This window comes from Bos indicus, chromosome 2 (assembly GCF_029378745.1).
Source record: "Bos indicus isolate NIAB-ARS_2022 breed Sahiwal x Tharparkar chromosome 2, NIAB-ARS_B.indTharparkar_mat_pri_1.0, whole genome shotgun sequence".
NCBI classification, from domain to species: Eukaryota; Metazoa; Chordata; class Mammalia; order Artiodactyla; family Bovidae; genus Bos; species Bos indicus.
This window is the reverse complement of record NC_091761.1, coordinates 15,506,988-15,528,416: the sequence shown is the minus strand read 5'-3', so window position 1 is coordinate 15,528,416 and position 21,429 is coordinate 15,506,988. Positions and strand designations below refer to the sequence as shown.

Here is a 21,429-nt window from a genome sequence, read left to right as displayed (position 1 = left end):
ATCCTTTGATTTCCCACCACCTCTTAAAAAGAAACGAAAAATATTGTAAAAAAAAATGATTTTTTCAAGAGGTTAGTTTGTTTCCAAGTCCAAGCTCACACTGCTTACCACACGACAGGCCAATAAATTGAGAGATTAGTTACTAGGGCAAGGAATGGTGACTTTACTTGGAAAGTCCACAGACCAAGAAGATGGCAGACTCATGTTCTAAGAACCATCTTGCCCAACTTAGACTTCGGGCTTCTTTCATACTAAAAGAGGAGGGAATAAAGTCAATCATTTCCTGGTTTGGGTCAGCCTTCAGAGAGGATGTGTTAATTTCTTCCATCCTGTAGTCATTCACATGTGGGCCTGGTCAGGACATTTCCAGTGAGCTTAAACAAATATTTTTTAACTTAATGTTCATTATCTGGGAGGCAGAGTTCCCAGAGAGGGACCATTTTGTGTAAGCTTAAAGGCAGCATTTCTTTAATGATTAACTTGCATTAGAATACAAAGGTTCTTCTCTATACAAATAAGCTAAAATTAGTGAAAATGGATTCATTTTTGATTATTCAGATCTGTCAAGAAGACCTGGAGATGGAGGTCTGTTCATTGGTGACTTCTATGAGTCAGACTGGAAATAGTGTGGAGTAGGTTTTAGAGTCTGGAGTTAATCGGTCACAAAGTGTGGGTTTCAATTCTGGCTCTGCCACTTACCTCTGTGACTTTGATCAACTTACTTAGCTTCCCTGTACTTCAATTTCCCCATCTGTAAAATGGAGATGGGAAATTAGGTACCTCATAGAATATTAAAGGCCATTTTGTAACAAAAAGGCTTAGAACTCAGTGGGAGCAGGTTGTCCACACTTATTAAAGGTCAGTTCTTGGTTTATGTCTCAGTAAGGCTGTATATTGTCACCCTGCTTATTTAACTTACATGCAGAGTACATCATGAGAAACGCTGGGCTTGAAGAAGCACAAGCTGGAATCAAGATTTCCGGGAGAAATATCAATAACCTCAGATATGCAGATGACACCATCCTTATGGCAGAAAGTGAAGAGGAACTAAAAAGCCTCTTGATCAAAGTGAAAGAGGAGAGTGAAAAAGTTGGCTTAAAGCTCAACATTCAGAAAACGAAAATCATGGCATCTGGTCCCATCACTTCATGGGAAATAGATGGGGAAACAGTGGAAGCAGTGTCAGACTTTATTTTTCTGGGCTCCAAAATCAGTGCAGATGGTGACTGCAGCCATGAAATTAAAAGACGCTTACTCCTTGGAAGGAAAGTTATGACCAACCTAGATAGCATATTCAAAAGCAGAGACATTACTTTATCAACAAAGGTCCGTCTAGTCAAGGCTATGGTTTTTCCAGTAGTCATGTATGGATGTGAAAGTTGGACAAAATTGTTTAAAAAGTGTCTCTGTCACTTAATAGCTGAGCAATCTTGAGAAAGTTCTTTAATTTCCAAGTTTAATTCTTATTTGTAGGTATCTGTTTTCTTGTGAAGCTCAAATGACATATTAAATGTGAAAATACTTTAAAAGCTGAAAATTATTAGAGATTATAGCTGCAAATTGTTAGCGAGCTATAAAAAGGAAAAAATCATGTCCTTGCCTTTTTCTTTTTAAACAAAAATTATTTTTTCCATTTGAATAGATCTTTAGTTTGTAAAACTGAAAAATACAGAAAAGCAGAGAGAAAAAGAAATTTATATCTCTTCCACTCAAATATTGTTAGTACTTTGATATAGTTCTATTTACTTTCCATACATCATATTATTTAAGTTATACTGTGGAAATGTAATTTGGTATTGATGTCTTTAATTTAAAAAAATCTTATTAAAGGATAGTTGATTTACAATTTTATGTCAGTTTTAGGTATAAAGTAAAGTGACTCAGATATATACATACATATATAAATACTCCAATATATTTTTATATATGTTATGAATATATGTATATATAATATATCTGAATATATGTAAATATTCTTTTTCAGATTCTTTCCTTATATAGATTATTGCAAACTATTGAATATAGTTCCGTTTGTTATACAGTAGGTCCTTGCTGTTTACCTCTTTCATATATAGTAGTGAGTATGTGTTACTCCCCGGAGAAGGCAATGGCACCCCACTCCAGTACTCTTGCCTGGAAAATCCCATGGATGGAGGAGCCTGGTAGGCTACAGTCTGTGGGGTCGTGAAGAGTCGGACACGACTGAGCGACTTCACTTTCACTTTTGACTTTCATGCATTGGAGAAGGAAATGGCAACCCACTCCAGTGTTCTTGCCTGGAGAATCCCAGGGATGGAAGGGCCTGGTGGGCTGCCGTCTATGGGGTCGCACAGAGTCGGACACGACTGAAGCGACTTAGCAGTAGCAGCAGCAGCATGTGTTATTCCCAATTTCCCAATTTATCCCTTCCCCTTTCTCATTTGGTAACTGTAAGTTCGTTTTGTATGTCTGTGAGTCTGTTTCTGTTTCCTAAATAACTTTATTTGTATAATTTTTTTTTAGATTCCATATGTGAGTGATATCGTATATCTGTCTTCTCTGATTTACTTTACTTAGAATTATAATTTTTGAATTTGCTAGCATACCAACATTAAAATGTAATTCAAAGCCATTCTTCCTTAAGTTACTATTGTCAATCTCTCTTTCTTCATATAGCATATACACATGTACATATATACGTACAAAGCAATTTTTCTTCTTCATTCCTGTTTTGTTTGCATTGCAGTATGATATATGTACCTCCTGTATTTCGCACTTTTGGGTGGTGAAGAGTTTTTACTCTAATATATTAAAAATATAAGAACAACCATCTTTATGTTTACTTCTATCTCCAAATCAAGTACATTTCACTCAGCTACATTATAAGCATTCAAAATGTTCTACTTTTAGGTATATTTGTCTTTACACCTTAATTATAGCAAAATTGAAAGCAAAAGAACTGTCAAAGTTTGAGGTTGAGGGAAGGAAGTTGATAAAACCCTCAGCTTTAAGAATGCAGAAATCTGAAACCCCTATGGACTAACAATCTGAACCCAATAGTCAGTAAAGCTAAGTTATAGAATGAAAGTGATTTTCAATCTGCTGATGATCAAAATAGGTGTAAATACACATATGTTGAAATAATTTTAATTTAGTTAAACCATAGTTTATTAAACCTCATAGCATTTACAGTTACTTAAAGACAATTTAAAAAATACATTGTAGTTTAATTTTTTAACTTTACTTATTACTAACTATATAATATGATTTGAGAACTTAAAAAAAGAAAAAAAACAGACAATGAGTAAAGGTACAAAAATAAAAAGTACAATTATAAAAAAAAACCCACACAGATTAAACGAGATACTCAGGTAAAAGGGCAGTTATAGGACTAGATTTGAGGCAAGTTGCATCCACGGAGATGCACAGCAGCAAAGCTGAATCAGACCTTAAATTTGGATGGTTTAGCTGAGCTTACTTTTTTTAAGCAGTTTCAAACCTGTTACTCTTAAAAGTAGGTCATCAAATAAGTAGGTATTTTCAGGGCAGTTACCTGTAATAATAATAACACCTTCCTTTATAGCTGCAGCACATCATTCTGTCACAGTTTACAGAGCACTTTCTGGCTGCCCTCAATAGCAATGTAATAGCTGACCTTACTTTCAATACATACGTTTAATTTTTTCCAGGAAAATAGCCAGGAAATATTTACTGAATGTCTGCTACATGCTAGACCATCTGCTAAGACAAATTTAAAATTCAAAGAATTGATAAAGTCTCTGGCCTCCGGGTCACAGTGTAAAGGTGAAGACAGACCCATACACAGGTAATTTAAAATGCAACATGGCAAAAACAGGGATGGTGTTATGCCAGGTTATTATAACATCCAGGAGAAAGAACGTGTAGTCTTACCTGAGTGAGGGTGGGGGAATACAATTTCAGGGAAGGATTCCTGGGGCAGTGACATTGGATTATATGACTATGTGGCGTTAAGCATAGTGTAAAATAGAAGACATATAAACCAAACCCTGGAAGTGACAAAGTGCCCAGTGTGTCAGCTGTGTGTTGTTTGTGCAAAGTCAGTGAGGCATATTAAAAAGCAGAGACATTGCTTTGTCAACAAAGGTCCATCTAGTCAAGCTTATGGTTTTTCCAGTAGTCGTGTATGGATGTGAGAGTTGGACTATAAAGAAAGCTGAGCACCGAAGAATTGATGCTTTTGAACTATGGTGTTGGAGAAGATTCTTGAGAGTCCCTTGGACTGCAAGGAGATCCAACCAGTCCATCCTAAACGAGATCAGTCCTGGGTGTTCATTGGAAGGACTGATGTTGAAGCTGAAACTCCAATACTTTGGCCACCTCATGCGAAGAGTTGACTCATTGGAAAAGATACTGATGCTGGGAGGGATTGAGGGCAGGAGGAGAAGGGGATGACAGAGGATGAGATGGTTGGATGGCATCACCGACTCAATGGACATGGGTTTGGATGGACTCTGGGAGTTGGTGATGGACAGGGAGGGCTGGAGTGCTGCAGTCCATGGAGTTGCAGAGAGTCAGACATGAATGAGCAACTGAACTGATCTGAACTGAATCAGTGAGGCTGGGAGACTGGCTAGGTAGGCAACAGCTAGATTATGAAAGAGCATGGTTAGCTATGTGAGCATGCATTACTCTGCAGGGGAAGGAGGAATCATTGGAGAGTTTTAAAGCTTCAAATTTAGATTGGTTATCCTGCTATCTCCGTAGTGGATGAGTTGAGGGAAATGACATATGCATAAAGCAGAGAGAATGTTGATGCTCTATGACTTTTTTTTTCCAGATGAGTTTATTTATTCACTTTTGGTTGCACTGGGTCTGTATTGTGGTGCACAGGCTTTCTCTAGTTGTGGCAGCTGCTCTCTAAGTTGCGGTACACGGGCTTCTGTTGTTGCTCAGTGCCAGGTGTAGGGTGCATGCACTTCAGTAGTTTTGGCACATGGGCTTTAAAGCCCAGGCTCAGTAGCTTTGGCGCATGGGCTTACTTGCTCCATGGCATATGGCATCTCCCCGGACTGGGGATCAAACCCATGTCTCCTGCATTAGCAGGTGGATTTTTAACCACTGAGTCACCAAGCAACCCCTGCCCTTTGACATTTTAGAATTTCTTCGTAGAATCTTCAGAAAGTTAACCAAAAAGCTAAAAATCATTGTGTGGTGTTTGTGTGACAATTTTGCTCTCCTCTGTGGACAGAGAAGCTTATGGAGGAAAAGCATAGTGGGTAGATGGATTACTGGAAAAGAAAAACAATGAGATTTTCCTACCAGCCTCCCCTGCAATAGGGGAAAAATGGAAGCTAAGCTCCTTGCAGACCATATAGGTGAAAACTGCTTAACAGTTACCACTGGAGAATGGCTTTCTTAGAAGCAAAATGTTGATTTGAAGAAGTTATTTAGAAGTCATTAGTTTAATTGATTTGGCAATCCAGGTTTTTACTATATTTCGGATTCCATTTCTATTTCCAATATCCATTTTGAAGAAATAGAATAAATGTATGGAATGGAAAAATTAAGACAGAAGAGTCTGAGATAACAAATAATTTTTTCATTGATCATAAAGGATTATAAGCTAAAGAAAGGATTATAGTAAAAAAAAATTAGGTAACTGTGTAAGAGCAAGTATGAATTTTGTTAATACTGTACAATCTTTTTCATTATGAACAAACCAATATATAGAGAGCCCTAAATCAGGTGAAACATCCTTTACAATCCCTCCAGCTTTTTCATTACCCTTTTCAATGGCAGTCTCAAAATATTCCCTAACTCTCATTCTCTGCCCCTTACTCTTTTGATTTTATGCTGGCATACAAAGCTGCCACATATGTTGAAGAAGATGGTTTAGAAGTGGCTGGGGTTGGCTTTAGAAAAGAAAGGAATAATTAGAGATAAACAGTTATTTTTTCACCATATAGACAAAGATCTAGCACTTGTGTCCATTGTGAATTAGTGGTGACGTTGTTTTATTGACTATTTGAATTAATTGCAGCAAAGAAGGCAGAGAGACATGTCAAATTTCCTTATGATACAGCTTTTTCTGGCCAATGAAATCTCAGAGCGTATAAACTGCAGGGTCTGCAAGTGAGCCGATAATAGCCAGTAACTTTGATATAGACAACTGTTAAGACAGTCTGTATGGAAAGTAATTAGAACCTTAAGAACTAACAGACATTTGTTTATTTTTTGCTGCACTGAGTCTTTGTTGCTGCGTGCAGGCTTTCTCTAGTTGCAGTGAACGAGAGCTACTCTTCATCGTGGTGTGTGGGTTTATTGTGGTGGCTTCTTTTTGAGAAGCACAGACTCTAGGGGTGTTGGCTCAGTAGTTGTGGTGCGTGGGTTTAGTTGCTCCTTGGCATGTGGGGTCTTTGCAGAAGAAGAATCGAACATGTGTCCCCTGCATTGGCAGACGATTCTTAACCACTTAACTACCAGGGAAATTCCTGAGCTAATGGATATGTTGTAGTTCTTTTTTGTCAACATTAGCTTGACATTCTTTTATGACCAAATAGGAAATCCTGAAAAGTATCAGAATTACTCTTCGAAACCAACCAAAGTATTATAATAAAGCCATTTTAAAAAATAGAATTTTGAAATACATTATTGGTATGGATGTGAGAGTTGGACTGTGAAGAAGGCTGAGCACCGAAGAATTGATGGTTTTGAACTGTGGTGTTGGAGAAGACTCTTGAGAGTCCCTTGGACTGCAAGAAGATCCAACCAGTCCATCCTAAAGGAGATCAGTCATGGGTGTTCCTTGGAAGGATTGATGCTGAAGCTGAAACTCCAATATTTTGGCCACCTCATGTGAAGAGTTGACTCATTGGAAAAGACCCTGATACTGGGAGGGATTGGGGGCAGGAGGAGAAGTGGATGACGGAGGATGAGATGGCTGGATGGCATCACCAACTCGATGGACATGAGTTTGGGTAAACTCCGGGAGCTGGTGATGGACAGGGAGGCCTGGCATGCTGCGATTCATGGGGCCACAAAGAATCGGACATGACTGAGCGACTGAACTGAACTGATTAGCTATTATTGTTTTGTATATTTTGTGTCAAGAAAGCCAATAAATTGAAGAGAATGAGTGGTCACTTCTTATAGCTTCAAGCAGGAAACTTGAAAACATATAAAGAAGTTAGTAAATGTTTGAGGCTGAGGTGGTCCAAATTGAACCTACACATATTGTCAGAATATCTAGATAAACATATAATGGCAGATTCTGGTTAGATTCTTCAAGGAATCCAAGATAACAACATCTTCCTGTACAATGATGTAGGCATGAGCTTGAAAGTCAGAAGGAAACATTTGAGCAAGTTATTTGAGTTAGAATCTCCTTTTTTTTAAATAAAAAGAAAAAACTTTTTATTTTGTGTTGGAGTATAGCTAAGTTGCTTCAGTCGTGTCCGACTTTGTGCAACTCCATAGACGGCAGCCCACCAGGCTTCCCCGTCTCTGGGATTCTCCAGGCAAGAACACTGGAGTGGGTTGCCATTTCCCTCTCCAATGCATGAAAGTGAAAAGTGAAGTGAAGACGCTCAGTCGTGTCCGACTCAGCGACCCCATGGACTGCAGCCTCCCAGGCTCCTCCGTCCATGGGATTTTCCAGGCAAGAGTACTGGAGTGGGGGGCCACTGCCTTCTCCAATGTTGGAGTATAGCTGATTAAAAAACAGTGTTGTGATAGTTTCAGTTGATCAGCAAAGGAACTTAGTCATACAAATACATGTATATTGTCTCCCCCCAAACCCCTCTTCTCAAAGACTGAACTTGTAATTTAAAAAATACATGTAAAGCTGATGTTGGTGCTTTGATTTTAACACAGTGCTTAGCACACAGTAAGCACTTTATAGGATGGTTATTGTTGTTTACATTATTCCTTTGTAATATACCCCTGTGTGAGTGACTGAAACAGACGTCTGAGCTAAATCAGCCACAGATATGATTTTATAAACCATTTCTTCGGTACAATCTTGCAGGATTCAAGGTAGACTGCTTTATGACTTACTCTGAAATCTCAGTGGCTTAATACAACAAAAGGTATATGGCTCAAATTACAGGCCAGTATGGATTGGCGGAGTCTGGGTGATGTTGGGAGCTCTACTTCATGTAGTTACTTAAGGACATGACCCCCTTGTCTAGTGGCTCCGCTATGCCCCTGGATACTTGGCATTGGACCAGTTGATGAGAGAAGAAAGGAAAATTGGAAAGGTTTATGGACCAATACTGCAAGCTTCGTATATTACTTCTGCTCACAGTTCATCATCTGGAACTGCAATACCTGGCCCACTCTAACTGCACTGGATGCTGGGAATTGTAGTCCAGCTGGTCCCAGAAGGAAAAGGAAGTATCTGTCATAGACTTCTTCCTGAGCTTTCACCTACGTGTCAACCAGGATATTGTCATTGTTGTTTAGTTTCTAAGTTGTTTCTGACTCTATTTGCGACTGCATGAGCTGTAGCCCACCAGCCTTCTCTGCCCATGGGATATCTCAGGCAAGAATACTGGAGTGGGTACCATTTCCTTCTCCAAGGGATCTTCCCAACCTCATCTGCAGCATTGGCAAGCGGGTTCTTTACCACTGATTCACCAGGGAAGCCTGTCAACCAGAATAGAAAGTAGAAACAAGAAATTCCTAGTGTATCACATCCTACTCAGAATATGAAGCAAAGGGTTAATCAACTCTATTAGATAATTATTCTAATAATTAATCCTTGTTTTCAATAATAATAATATTTAATAAAATTTTCAATTTACAAAATACAGTCCTATTCTTTAGGTAGGTGGGGTGGAATAGTGACAAGAATGTGGTCTTTGAGATAAGAAAGGTTTGGATATAACCTGTGGCTCCCATACTTGCTGTGTTTGTCAGCTGAGTCTAGTTAGGTACCTCTTCTTGCCTTTATTTTTCATCTGAAAAGTGAAATAAAGAATCCTTTCCTTGAGAATTATGAAGATTAAATAAATTACAGTAAGTAAAGCATCTAGATTAGTAGTTACTCTTTTTTTTTATAGTGACTATCATTCAACTGACTTATTCAACACTTTACAGACATTGCTAGCTCCAGGAAACTGACTTAGATAAACAATTTTTTCAAGTTCAGCTGAGACTAAACCTACTTTTTCTGATTTCAAACTCCATGATCATTATTTTCCCAAGAAAATACATCAGAAATGTTTCAGTTAAGATGGTATAAGAGAACTTCAAAGGCAAGCACTAAAATATATACGGGAGTATATCTAATTGTGGCTTACTTAAAAGATTACAAGGCAAATCCATACTAAAGAAAAGAAAATCTTCAAAAATTTAAAATATTTACCTACCTTTAAATTCTGTGTGCCATACTCCTTCCAGATTAAAAATTAAGCTATGTTTTCCCACTTAGACATACTTTCTGTCTCTTGGAAACAAAATATATAGTGTTATTCTTTGTGTGATTCTTTGTGGTTCAGCTGTAAGTCAAACAAATAGCAGAGTTCTAAGACACCACAACCACCTAACTGGAAACACTTAAGTTGTCCTTCCTGATTGTTCAAGCTGGTTTTAGAAAAGGCAGAGGAACCAGAGATCAAATTGCCAACATCCGCTGGATCATGGAAAAAGCAAGAGAGTTCTAGAAAAACATCTATTTCTGCTTTCTTGACTATGCCAAAGCCTTTGACTGTGTGGATCACAATAAACTGTGGAAAATTCTGAAAGAGATGGGAATACCAGACCACCTGACCTGCCTCTTGAGAAACCTGTATGCAGGTCAGGAAGCAACAGTTAGAACTGGACATGGAACAACAGCCTGGTTCCAAATAGGAAAAGGAGTATGTCAAGGCTGTATATTGTCACACTGCTTATTTAACTTATATGCAGAGCACATCATGAGAAACGCTGGACTGGAAGAAGCACAAGCTGGAATCAAGATTTCTGGGAGAAATATCAATAACCTCAGATATGCAGATGACACCACCCTTATGGCAGAAAATGAAGAGGAACTCAAAAGCCTCTTGATGAAAGTGAAAGAGGAGAGTGAAAAAATTGGCTTAAAGCTCAACATTCAGAAAACAAAGATCATGGCATCCGGATGGGGAAACAGTGGAAACAGTGTCAGACTTTATTTTTTGGGGCTCCAGAATCACTGCAGATGGTGATTGCAGCCATGAAATTAAAAGACACTTACTCCTTGGAAGGAAAGTTATGACCAACCTAGATAGCATGTTCCAAAGCAGAGACATTACTTTGCGAACAAAGGTTCGTCTAGTCAAGGCTATGGTTTTTCCAGTGGTCATGTATGGATGTGAGAGTTGGACTGTGAAGAAGGCTGAGCACCGAAGAGTTGATGCTTTTGAACCGTGGTGTTGGAGAAGACTCTTGAGAGTCCCTTGGACTGCAAGGAGATCCAACCAGTCCATTCTGAAGGAGATCAGCCCTGGGATTTCTTTGGAAGGAATGATGCTAAAGCTGAAACTCCAGTACTTTGGCCACCTCATGCGAAGAGTTGACTCATTGGAAAAGACTGATGCTGGGAGGGATTAGGGGCAGGAGGAGAAGGGGATGCCAGAGGATGAGATGGCTGGATGACATCACTGACTCGATGGACGTGAGTCTGGGTGAATTCCGGGAGTTGGTGATGGACAGGGAGGCCTGGCGTGCTGCGATTCATGGGGTCACAAAGAGTCGGACACGACTGAGCGACTGAACTGAAGTGAAGTTGTCCTTCATAAGTCGCCCAGTGTAGATGTGTATTGTATAGACTTCAAGGGTTACTAGTGTTCTGAGCCACTATGGAAATTACATAGTTTCTGTGTAGGCTGTACTTTTAAGGTCCCAGGACCCTTACTTAGGCTGGTTGGTGACAGTTCTTTTAGGAATCACAGTTGTGAACATGGCCTTAATTAATTTTGCATACTATTTTACACTTTTTTCTCTGCAAGCACCTTAAGTTATATGCACACCTATTAGTAAACTAATGACTGCATATCTTCCAATGCTTGCCCTTGTTTTTTTGTGTACATTTTTCTCACTTCTAACTTGGCTTCACACTTTTTTTTGTATCAGAGCTCATTAGTTTTACTTCCTTTCTACTCAACCTGTATCACTCTCTGCTTATGCTTGGTGAAATGATCTGCTTTGCCAAAAAGCAATGCAGAAAATAATATTCATATTTGAAATTATTGATAAAAATACCGTATTATTAAGGAATTATAAAGATAATAAAAAGGAGCTATTTTCTGGCAAGTTAAGATCTTAGCTAAAAAAAAAAAAAAAAAAATACAAGCAGCACTTTACCCAATAAAAGTTTCAAATTGTCAAATCAACATTTTAAATCTTTTTCGTCTGTTGGAGAAAATGCAGACCTCCTTATTAAACCCCTATATATGTGCATCCAAGTTGGCACATGACTATTAAAAATGAAATAATCTTTTTCAAGCTGATCTTAGTCCTTTGAAATTTTGTTCTTGAATAAAAAAATTTCATTCCTTCAGTCTTCTTTATTTGAATACTGTTTCTTTAGACTATACACTTTTATCAGACAGAAACAAGTTTATCCAGCTGAAACATTCAGTTAAATTGATGTATTTTGAAAATGGGTTAAAGGAACCACAAAGAAAATATATACTGCTATTTCTAAACCAAATGCCTAAAATATGAGTGTTAGGGGTGTTTATGCTTACCAAACAATCACAGCAAAGTTCAAGATGCATGTATTATGCAACTAGGGTTACTATTGGAGGAGGAAATGGCACCCCACTCCGGTACTCTTGCCTGGAAAATTCCATGGACGGAGGAGCCTAGTAGGCTGCAGTCCACGGGGCCACTAAGAGTCGGACACGACTGAACGACTTCACTCTCACTTTTCACTTTCATGTCTTGGAGAAGGAAATGGCAACCTACTCGTGTTCTTGCCTGGAGAATCCCAGGGACGGGGGAGCCTGGTGGGCTGCCGTCTATGAGGTCGCACAGAGTCGGACAAGACTGAAGCGACTTAGCAGCGGCAGCATCAGGGTTACTATTAAATATTTTACAAGTAACATAGCAACTAATCATAACAGACACATATTATTTTGCTGTTATCTGTTTGGGTGCATACAGTTAGATTCTCGTCAACATCAAAAAGTAATAATACATTTTCCAGAAGGTTATTGCATTTCTATGTTATAAAACTGTTGTTTTTCATAAAATAAATTTTTAAAAATTTTATTCAAATGTTTCATTGTAATCAATACAAGTTGCTTTAACAAAAATTACTGTCACAGATACTATTGGGTTGGCCAAAAGATTCATTCATGTTTTTCCATAACATTTTGCAGAGAAACCCAAACAAACTTTTTGGCAACCCAACAGTTAATAATTACTTGTAATTTTTCTAGAGTGGCATAATTAGCAAAGCCATTATTAGTCAGACTGACTTGAGGGGAGAAGCAACCAAAACTTGAGGCACTACATAGATCTGGTACAAGAGTGCTTTTGAAGTGTGAGATATAACTAAAATATATCACCTCATAATATTCAGTAATAACTAAGATACAGAACACTTTGATTTTCTAAACTTTCTACTTTCAGATTATTACAAATTGTTTAGAACTCAGATACTATAATTACATATTCATTAGATACAGAATATATGTAGTATTTATTTGTATAATTTGCTAATAAATATGTATATTAATTTATGCTATATATGATTTATATATAAATTGTTGTTGTTTAATTGCTGAGTCATATCTGACTCTTTTGCAACTCCATGGATTTGTGGTTCCATGGAACCACCAGGTTCCTCTGTCCCTGGGATTTCCCAGGCAAGAATACTGGAGTGAGTTGCCATTTCCTTCTCCAGGGGATCTTCCTGACCCAGGCATCAAACTTGTGTCTCCTACATTGGCAGGCAGATTCTTTACCACTGAGTTACCAGAGAAGCCCATCTATTTAAATATACAGCACTACATTTTATATGCTATATAAGTATATTATATATTATATAAACATATATAGTTATATAGTTTTATACCATATATAATTCAATTGACTATTGTATATTACCTCACTCTGTTGGAAGAGATACAATAGGGAGGCAGTTGATAATGGAATCAGTTCCACACATTTTAGATTTTAGGTCTGCCCCTTATTAATTATGCAATTTAGGATACTTAATTTCTGTAACTAATTATGACCAACCTAGACAGCATATTCAAAAGCAGAGACATTACTTTGCCAACAAAGGTCTGTCTAGTCAAGGCTATGGTTTTTCCAGTAGTCATGTATGAATATGACAGTTGGACCATTTTAAAGAAAGCTGAGCGCCGAAGAATTGATGCTTTTGAACTGTGGTTTTGGAGAAGACTCTTGAGAGTCCCTTGGACTGCAAGGAGATCCAACCAGTCTATCCTGAAGAAAATCAGTCCTGAACATTCATTGGAAGGACTGATGCTGAAGTTGAAACTCCAATACTTTGGCCACCTGATGTGAAGAACTGATTCATTTGAAGAGACCGTGATGCTGGGAAAGATTGAAGGTGGGACGAGAAGGGGACAACAGAGGATGAGATGGTTGGATGGCATCACTGACTCAATGGACGTGACTTTGAGAAAGCTCTGGAAGTTGGTGATGAACAGGGAAGCCTGGCGTGCTGCAGTCCATGCGGTTGCCAAGAGTGGGACACAACGGGTGACTGAAATGAACTGAATTTCTGTAAGTCTTAGTGTTTTCCATTTTAAATGGGGAAAATTAACATCCTCTTAGAATTTTTGTGAGAATGAAGTAAGGGGATGTATACAAAATACTTACTGAAGTAGCTGGCAATTGGAAAACATAAAATAAGTTGCAGACAAGGGAGAGAACAAGAGGGGGCAGTTCACAGCAGCAAGTTTTATAAGTGTTAATATATTCACTTATTTCATCCCAATTCTAGTGACCATACTGAACTACTTTATAATATATGATGTGACTTTCAAAAACAAAGCATGGATTTACAATCTCTAAAACAAGGGAAAATAATTTGATGTTCTCAAACAAGTGGTGTGTTGTTTATTTTTTGAATGACTCAGAAGGGTGAGATTTATGAGAATGAAAATAACCAATATGCAGGAAGATTTGCAAATGTATCAGTTTTACTATGGGCTTCCCTGGTGGCTCAGAGGGTAAAGCGTCTGCCTGCAATGCAGAAGACCTGGGTTCGATACCTGGAACAGGAAGATCCCCTGGAGAAGGAAATGGCAACCCACTGCAGTATTCTTGCCTGGAAAATCCCATGGACAGAGAAGCCTGGTAGACTACAGTCCATGGGATTGCAAAGAGTCGGACATGACTGAGCGATTGCTTGCCCTGCTTGCAGTTTTACTATGTGGTTTGTGATTACAGAATTCTTAACAGAATACTTCGTGTGGTGGGAAAATAACTTATTTAAAATTACTCTTCAATTTGAAAGAGTTCATATCAGGGTTAAGACTAGTGTATGTAACATGAGAAGGTTGATGTATAAAACCAAGCCACAAAGTCAATACTCCCAAACAGTACTTGGCTAAGGACCTCTCAGTTAACAATAGAATTCTCCATGTGGCTTACCTCAGTTCTGCACTCAGTACTCCTACCAGAAATGCTAATGGAGATTCTCTGAAACAGGAATCACTGTGAAAAATTTTTCTGCTTACTTTTCTTCTCAGAAGTCAGCATTTCTGGTTTCATAACCAGATGTTTAAGGAAAGAAAATGGTCTTCAGGAATCTTAGCAAATACTCCAGGCATAAACAACTTTCAGTATTTTTGTTTCATTAACGGTTAATGGTTTTATAAAGAGAAAACAGACAAAAACAAAATTTTCTGAGTTATATTTCCCCAAAGAAGATTTTACTCTTGGTAGATTTAGAGAAAGAGAAAAATGGATATAGCAATGTTCCTACTTATTAATTTTATCATCATATTAAAGTTTTCTAGGGTATTTGCTTATACAGGATATATGGTGTATTTATATGATTATTTTGCCCAAGGAATTCAAATTACTTTATGTTTACATCTGAGTTCAGCTTGATTTTTTAACTTTGATAAAAACAACATTCTGATAACTTGCTGCATAAGGCTTTCAAAATATTGAAGTAACCCAAGCCCTTACTTGCCCTACCATATAAGGGAAGTATTATCAGCTTTCTTGTTGATGGGAAATTAGAACATAGCTGAAGTTCTAATGGCAAGTCCCACATTTATAAAGGCAATGGCATAACGGAGGGAGACATAAAGATATAGAAAGTAGGTCCCTAATCCCTACAAAGTTTACAAACCTGTTGATATAATGGGTAAATCAGCAAGGAAAACTCACTGTACTAAGTGGAGGGTGGTGGATGCTTTGTGTGAATAGTTATAAATCTTGAATTTTTGAGGCAGGTTAGGAAACAAAATTTCTGAGGGAATCAAAGAAGCAGAGGTAAAATAGCAAGTGATTCTGAATTTACTGGCACATGTCTACCAGTATATATTTTGTCTTCATTTTAAAATATATTTTCACAACCTATAGAATTTTGGGTTGAAAGATTTTTTTTTTCTTTTATCCCATGAAGGAGGTTTCTTGGCAGTCTAGCTCTCATTGTTTGAGGAGATACCAACAGTCATTTGAATTGTTGTTCCCCTATATGAAGTATACCATTTTTTATTGACCTCTGTCAACATTTTTCTCTTTTTATTTTAGTTTTATTTTTTAATTTCATGGCTGCGATCACAATCTGCAGTGACTTTGGAGCCCCCCAAAATAAAGTCAGCTACTGTTTCCACTGTTTCCCAATCTATTTGCTATGAAGTTACGGGACCAGATGCCATGATCTTCGTTTTCTGAGTGTTGAGCTTTAAGCCAACTTTCTCACTCTCCTCTTTCACTTTCATCAAGAGGCACTTTAGTTCATCACTTTCTGCCATAAGGGTGGTGTCATCTGCATATCTGAGGTTACTGATGTTTCTCCCAGAAATCTTGATTGATTGCAGTTTGTGCTTCTTCCAGCCCAGTGTTTCTCATGAGCTACTCTGCATAGAAGTTAAATAAGCAGGGTGACAATATACAGCCTTGACGTACTCCTTTTCCTATTTGGAACCAGTCTATTGTACCATGTCCAGTTCTAACTGTTCCTTCCTGAACTGCATACAGATTTCTCAAGAGGCAGGTCAAGTGGTCTGGTATTCCCATCTCTTTCAGAATTTTCCACAGTTTATTGTGATCCACACAGTCAAAGGCTTTGGCATAGTCAAGAAAGCAGAAATAGATGTTTTTCTGGAACTCTCTTGCTTTTTCAATGATCCAGCGGATGTTAGTAATTCGATCTCTGGTTCCTCTGCCTTTTCTAAAACCAGGAAGTTCACGGTTCATGTATTGCCTAAGCCTGGCTTGGAGAATTTTGAGCGAGATGAGTGCAATTGTGCAATAGTTTGAGCATTCTTTGGCATTGCCTTTCTTTGGGATTGGAGTGAAAACTGTCCTTTTCCAGTCCTGTGGTCACTGCTGAGTTTTCCAAATTTGTTGGCATATTGAGTGTAGCACTTTCACAGCATCATCTTTTAGGATTTGAAATATCTCAATTCGCATTCCATCACCTCCACTAGCTTTGTTCAGAGAAATGCTTCCTAAGGCCCACTTGACTTTACATTACAAGATGTCTGGCTCTTGGTCAGTGATCACACCATCGTGATTATCTGGGTCATGAAGATCTTTTTTGTACAGTTCTTCTGTGTATACTTGTCTCCTCTTCTTAATATCTTCTGCTTCTGTTAGATCCATACAATTTCTGTCCTTTATTGTGTCCATCTTTGCATGAAATATTCCCTTGGTCGGAGAAGGCAATGGCACCCCACTCTAGTACTCTTGCCTGGGAAATCCCATGGATGGAGGAGCCTGGTAGGCTACAGTCCATGGGGTCCGAAGAGTAGGATACGACTGAGCGACTTCACTTTCATTTTTCACTTTCATGCATTGCAGAAGGAAATGGCAACCCACTCCAGTATTCTTGCCTGGAGAATCCCAGGGACAGCGGAGCCTGGTGGGCTGCCGTCTATGGGGTCGCATAGAGTTGGAAATGACTGACGTGACTTAGCAGCATTCCTTTGGTATCTCTAATTTTCTTGAAGAGATCTCTAGTCTTTCCCATTCTATTGTTTTCCTCTGTTTCTTTGCACTGATTGCTGAAGAAGGCTTTCTTATCTCTCCTTGCTATTCTCTGGAACTCTGCATTCAAATGAGTATATCTTTCCTTTTCTCCTTTGCTTTTCGCTTCTCTTCTTTTCACAGTTGTTTGTAAGGGCTCCTCAGACAGCCATTTTGCTTTTTTGCACTTGTTTTTCTTGGGGACGGTCTTGAACCCTGTCTCCTGTATAATGCCATGAACCTCCATCCATAGTTCATCAAACACTCTGTCTATCAGATCTAGTCCCTTAAATCTATTTCTCACTTCCACTGTATAATCATAAGGGATTTGATTTAGGTCATCCTGAATGGTCTAGTGGTTTTCCCCACTTTCTTCAATTTAAGTCTGAATTTGGTGATAAAAGGCTCATGGTCTGAGCCACAGTCAGCTCCCGGTCTTGTTTTTGCTGACTGTATAGAGCTTCTCCATCTTTGGCTGCAAAGAATATAATCAGTCTGATTTTGGTGTTGACCATCTGGTGATGTCCATGTGTAGAGTCTTCTCTTGTGTTGTTGGAAGAGGGTGTTTGCTATGACCAGTGCGTTCTTTTGGCAAAACCTTGTTAGCCTTTCCCCTGCTTCATTTTGTACTCCAAGGCCAAATTTGCTTGTTATTCCAGGTGTTTCTTGACTTCCTACTTTTGCATTCCAGTCCCCTATAATGAAAAGGACATGTTTTTTGGGTGTTAGTTCTAGAAGGTCTTTTAGGTCTTCATAGAACTATTCAACTTCAGCTTCTTCAGTGTTAAGGGTCGGGGCATAGACTTGGATTACTGTGATATTGAGTGGTTTGCCTTGGAAAAGAACAGATATCATTCTGTCGTTTCAGAGATTGCATCCAAGTACTGCATTTCAGACTCTTTTGTTGACCATGATGGCTATTCCATTTCTTCTAAGGGATTCCTGGCCACAGTAGTAGATATAATGGTCATCTGAGTTAAATTCACCCATTGCAGTCAATTTAGTTCACTGATTCCTAGAATGTTGATGTTCACTCTTGCCATCTCCTATTTGACCACTTCCAATTTGCCTTGATTCATGGACCTAACATTCCAGGTTCCTACGCACTATTGCTCTTTATAGCATCGGACCTTGCTTCTATCATCAGTCACATCTACAACTGGGTGTTGCTTTTGCTTTGACTCCATCCCTTCATTCTTTCTGGAGTTATTTCTCCACTGATCTCCAGTAGCATATTAGGCACCTACGAACCTGGGGAGTTCCTCTTGCAGTATCTTATCTTTTTGCCTTTTCATACTGTTCATGGGGTTCTCAAGGCAAGGATACTGAAGTGGTTTGCCATTCCCTACTCCAGTGGATCACATTCTGTCAGAAGGAAGGAAAGTTATGACCAACCTAGACAGCATATTAAAAAGCAGAGACATTACTTTGTCAACAAAGGTCTGCCTAAGACAACGCTATTGTTTTTCCAGGAGTCATGTATGGATATGAGAATTGGACTATAAAGAAAGCTGAGCACCGAAGAATTGATGCTTTTGAACTGAGGTGTTGGAGAAGACTCTTGAGAGTCCCTTGGACTGCAAGGAGATCCAACCAGTCTATCCTAAAGGAGACCAGTCCTGGGTGATCATTGGAAGGACTGATCTTGAAGCTGAAACTCCAATACTTTGGCTATCTAATGCGAAGAGCTGACTCATTTGAAAAGACCCACATGCTGGGAAATATTGAAGGCAGGAGGAGAAGGGGTCGACAGAGGATGAGATGGTTGGATGGCATCACTGACTCAGTGGACATGAGTTTGGGTAAACTCCGGGAGTTGATGATGGACAGGGAGGCCTGTTGTGCTGTGGTTCATGGGGTCGCAAAGAGTTGGACGTGACTGAGCAAATGAACTGAACTAAACTGAAATGAATTTTGTTTTTAGTAGTTAATTATGATCTATGTGTATGTGAATTTGGGGGATATTTATTCTGTTTGGGTTTTGTTGAGGTTGAATCTGTGCATTTATGTCTTTTTTAAAACCAACTTTGGGAAATATTTGACCATTATTTCTTCTAATTTTTTTTTTTTTAATGTAGTCTCTCTTCTATCATCCAGGGACTCCAGTTATACCCATGTTTGAAAATGTCCCTCATGTCCTTGAGACTCTTTATTTCTTCTAATCATTTTCTCTGCTTTGGATTGGATTAGTTATATTGATCTATCTTTAAGTCCACTGATTTTTCTGTTTTTTAAGCTCATCCAGTAAATTGCTAAATATCAAGTATTTTATATTCAAATCTAGAATTTCCATTTGATTCTTTTTTAGCTTCTGTTTCTCTGGTGAGATTTTATATCTTTTTATTCATTGAACACATATTTTCTTCTATTTCTTTAAGAGTGATTTTATGGTTGTTTTAAAATCCTTATTTGCTGATTTAAACAACTGTGTCATTTCAAATGGTCTCAGTTGAATGTCTTTTCTCTTGAGAATGGCTCATGTATTCCTGTTATTTTGTTTATCAAAGAGTTTTAGATTTTATCATCATTGTGAATGATACATGGTAGAAACCGGTTTATGTTATTTATCTAAAGAATACTGAGTTTTGTAAATTTTTCAGCAGGCAGTTAGCTTGATAGAAGTCAGATTATAAACTCTTTCTCTCCTTCAGTGGGCAGCAGCTCAAATTTAACTTCAGTTACTTTAATTGCAGTTAGGCTACTTGTAGTTGCCCCACACATGCATAATTAAAGGGCCAAAGATTTGGGCTTCCCTTCTCAATCCTTCCTGACTTTCCAACTGAGTCTATCAATTATGAAGTATGAGACCTTGGAAGTATATTACTCTCTTAAAACCTCAGTTTCATCATAAAGAGGTAATGGCAACTTCAGAGTTTTAATTAGTGATAGTGTACAAGGTGAGTAGAGTATAAAGATGAAGAACCAATAAAGTTTTAAAACTTATAGAAAAATAGACTAAACTAGTCTGAGAAATGTATTTTAATTCTTTCAGTTTACAGAGAAGTAATTTGATGCTTAGGAAGATGCAGGGACTTGAGTGACTTGTCCAAGGCTGTTAATCATTAACTTACTTTGGGTAGATTCTGGAGATAAGTTTTCAGAATTCTATTCAGCATTCTTCCCACTATAACCTACTTATAAGGCAGCTCAGTTGAACTCAGTTGGATACCCTGGGAATGCAGAGAAAACAAATGGATTTATGAAAGTTTATGGAGGAAGATTTGATCAGTGACCAATCAAGTGATGGCTTGGAAGTCCTAAAAGATAGATATCTACAATGTAGATCACTAATAACTAAGAGAATATTGCCATCAACTGAAATAAGCAATTGAAGTTGGTAGGAAAGATGGTGCATTAGCAAAGGATTAGAGTAGGAAAAAAACACACTCAAGCTAGAATGTGAAGGATTTAGATAGTGAGTGAGGAAGAATTGTTTGTGAACAAAGTCTGCCAAGGATTTGTAATAGGATATTTGGGCAGACTGGGAAAATCTTTCTATGACAGCTTTAAAACTAGGATAGTTTTCTGTCACAGCTGAAGTGTAACATTGCTTGTAAGCAAGAAGCCATATTCAGTGAATTCTCAAAGTTTTTCTGGAGTCTGTGATTCTTTGAAGTTCTTAGATTTAGTGCACTTGGCTTGGAAAATGGATGTTGGATATGGGACATAAAAATAGAAAGGATTTGAAATGACCTTTTAAATGTGAGGTGAATTAACCATTCCACTTCAGAAGGTTTACTATGGTATAACCTTTCCAGATCCTGCAGACTATAGTGCTTCTAAAGACTCAAGAATCTGAAACCTGGTCCACGCACTAGCCACATGGAGCCAGCATGTCTGCCAAGGCAGTTACAGAGAAGGAAGCTTGCCTTATCAAGAAGCAGCATCTGCACCAGGAGAGCCCTAGAGCTGCATTTCATCAGCACAAAAGGCATGATGAGTATGACCAAATTTCCCCATCAGTTTCCTGTTGAAGGCGTTTTTGTAAATTAAAGAAGTGACATTTAACATCATTTTCCTTTTCTGGCTCAATTGGTAAATAGTTTTGCTTTTGTCAATGTTGGTTTTCTTCAAGCATAAACATGGATTCCAAACAAGTCTAAGAAAAGTGTCTTTTGTTGTTGTTGTTTTGGTTTTTGAGGAAAATCCTATATTTCAAATCATATTATTGTGAGAAAAATCAGAGTGATCAAAAATGATGTTTCAAAATCCTGCTTTGAACTTGTCTTAGTCTGGGACCCAGAAAAGCTGTTTCTGTTGTGGAAATATGTGGATCTTGGTGATCTAGACCCAATAAATTGTTCTCATTTCAGTGAA

General features: G+C 38.2%; 2 long non-coding RNA genes across 2 annotated transcripts in view; one reads left to right on the top strand and one right to left on the bottom strand.

Annotated features, from left to right (window-relative positions):
* LOC139186947 (uncharacterized) overlaps positions 1–9,452 on the bottom strand; it is a 23,217-nt gene extending 13,765 nt beyond the window's left edge. Inside the window, exons 1-3 of the long non-coding RNA XR_011570636.1 lie at positions 9,333–9,452; positions 8,850–8,921; positions 700–751 (exon numbers count right to left, since the gene is read on the bottom strand). This is a non-coding gene — a long non-coding RNA (uncharacterized lncRNA). The remainder of the gene's footprint in view (positions 1–699; positions 752–8,849; positions 8,922–9,332) is intronic.
* On the top strand, positions 9,422–21,429 carry LOC139186949 (uncharacterized). The gene is made up of 2 exons (XR_011570637.1): positions 9,422–13,686; positions 18,585–21,429. It is a non-coding gene; the product is annotated as an uncharacterized lncRNA (long non-coding RNA).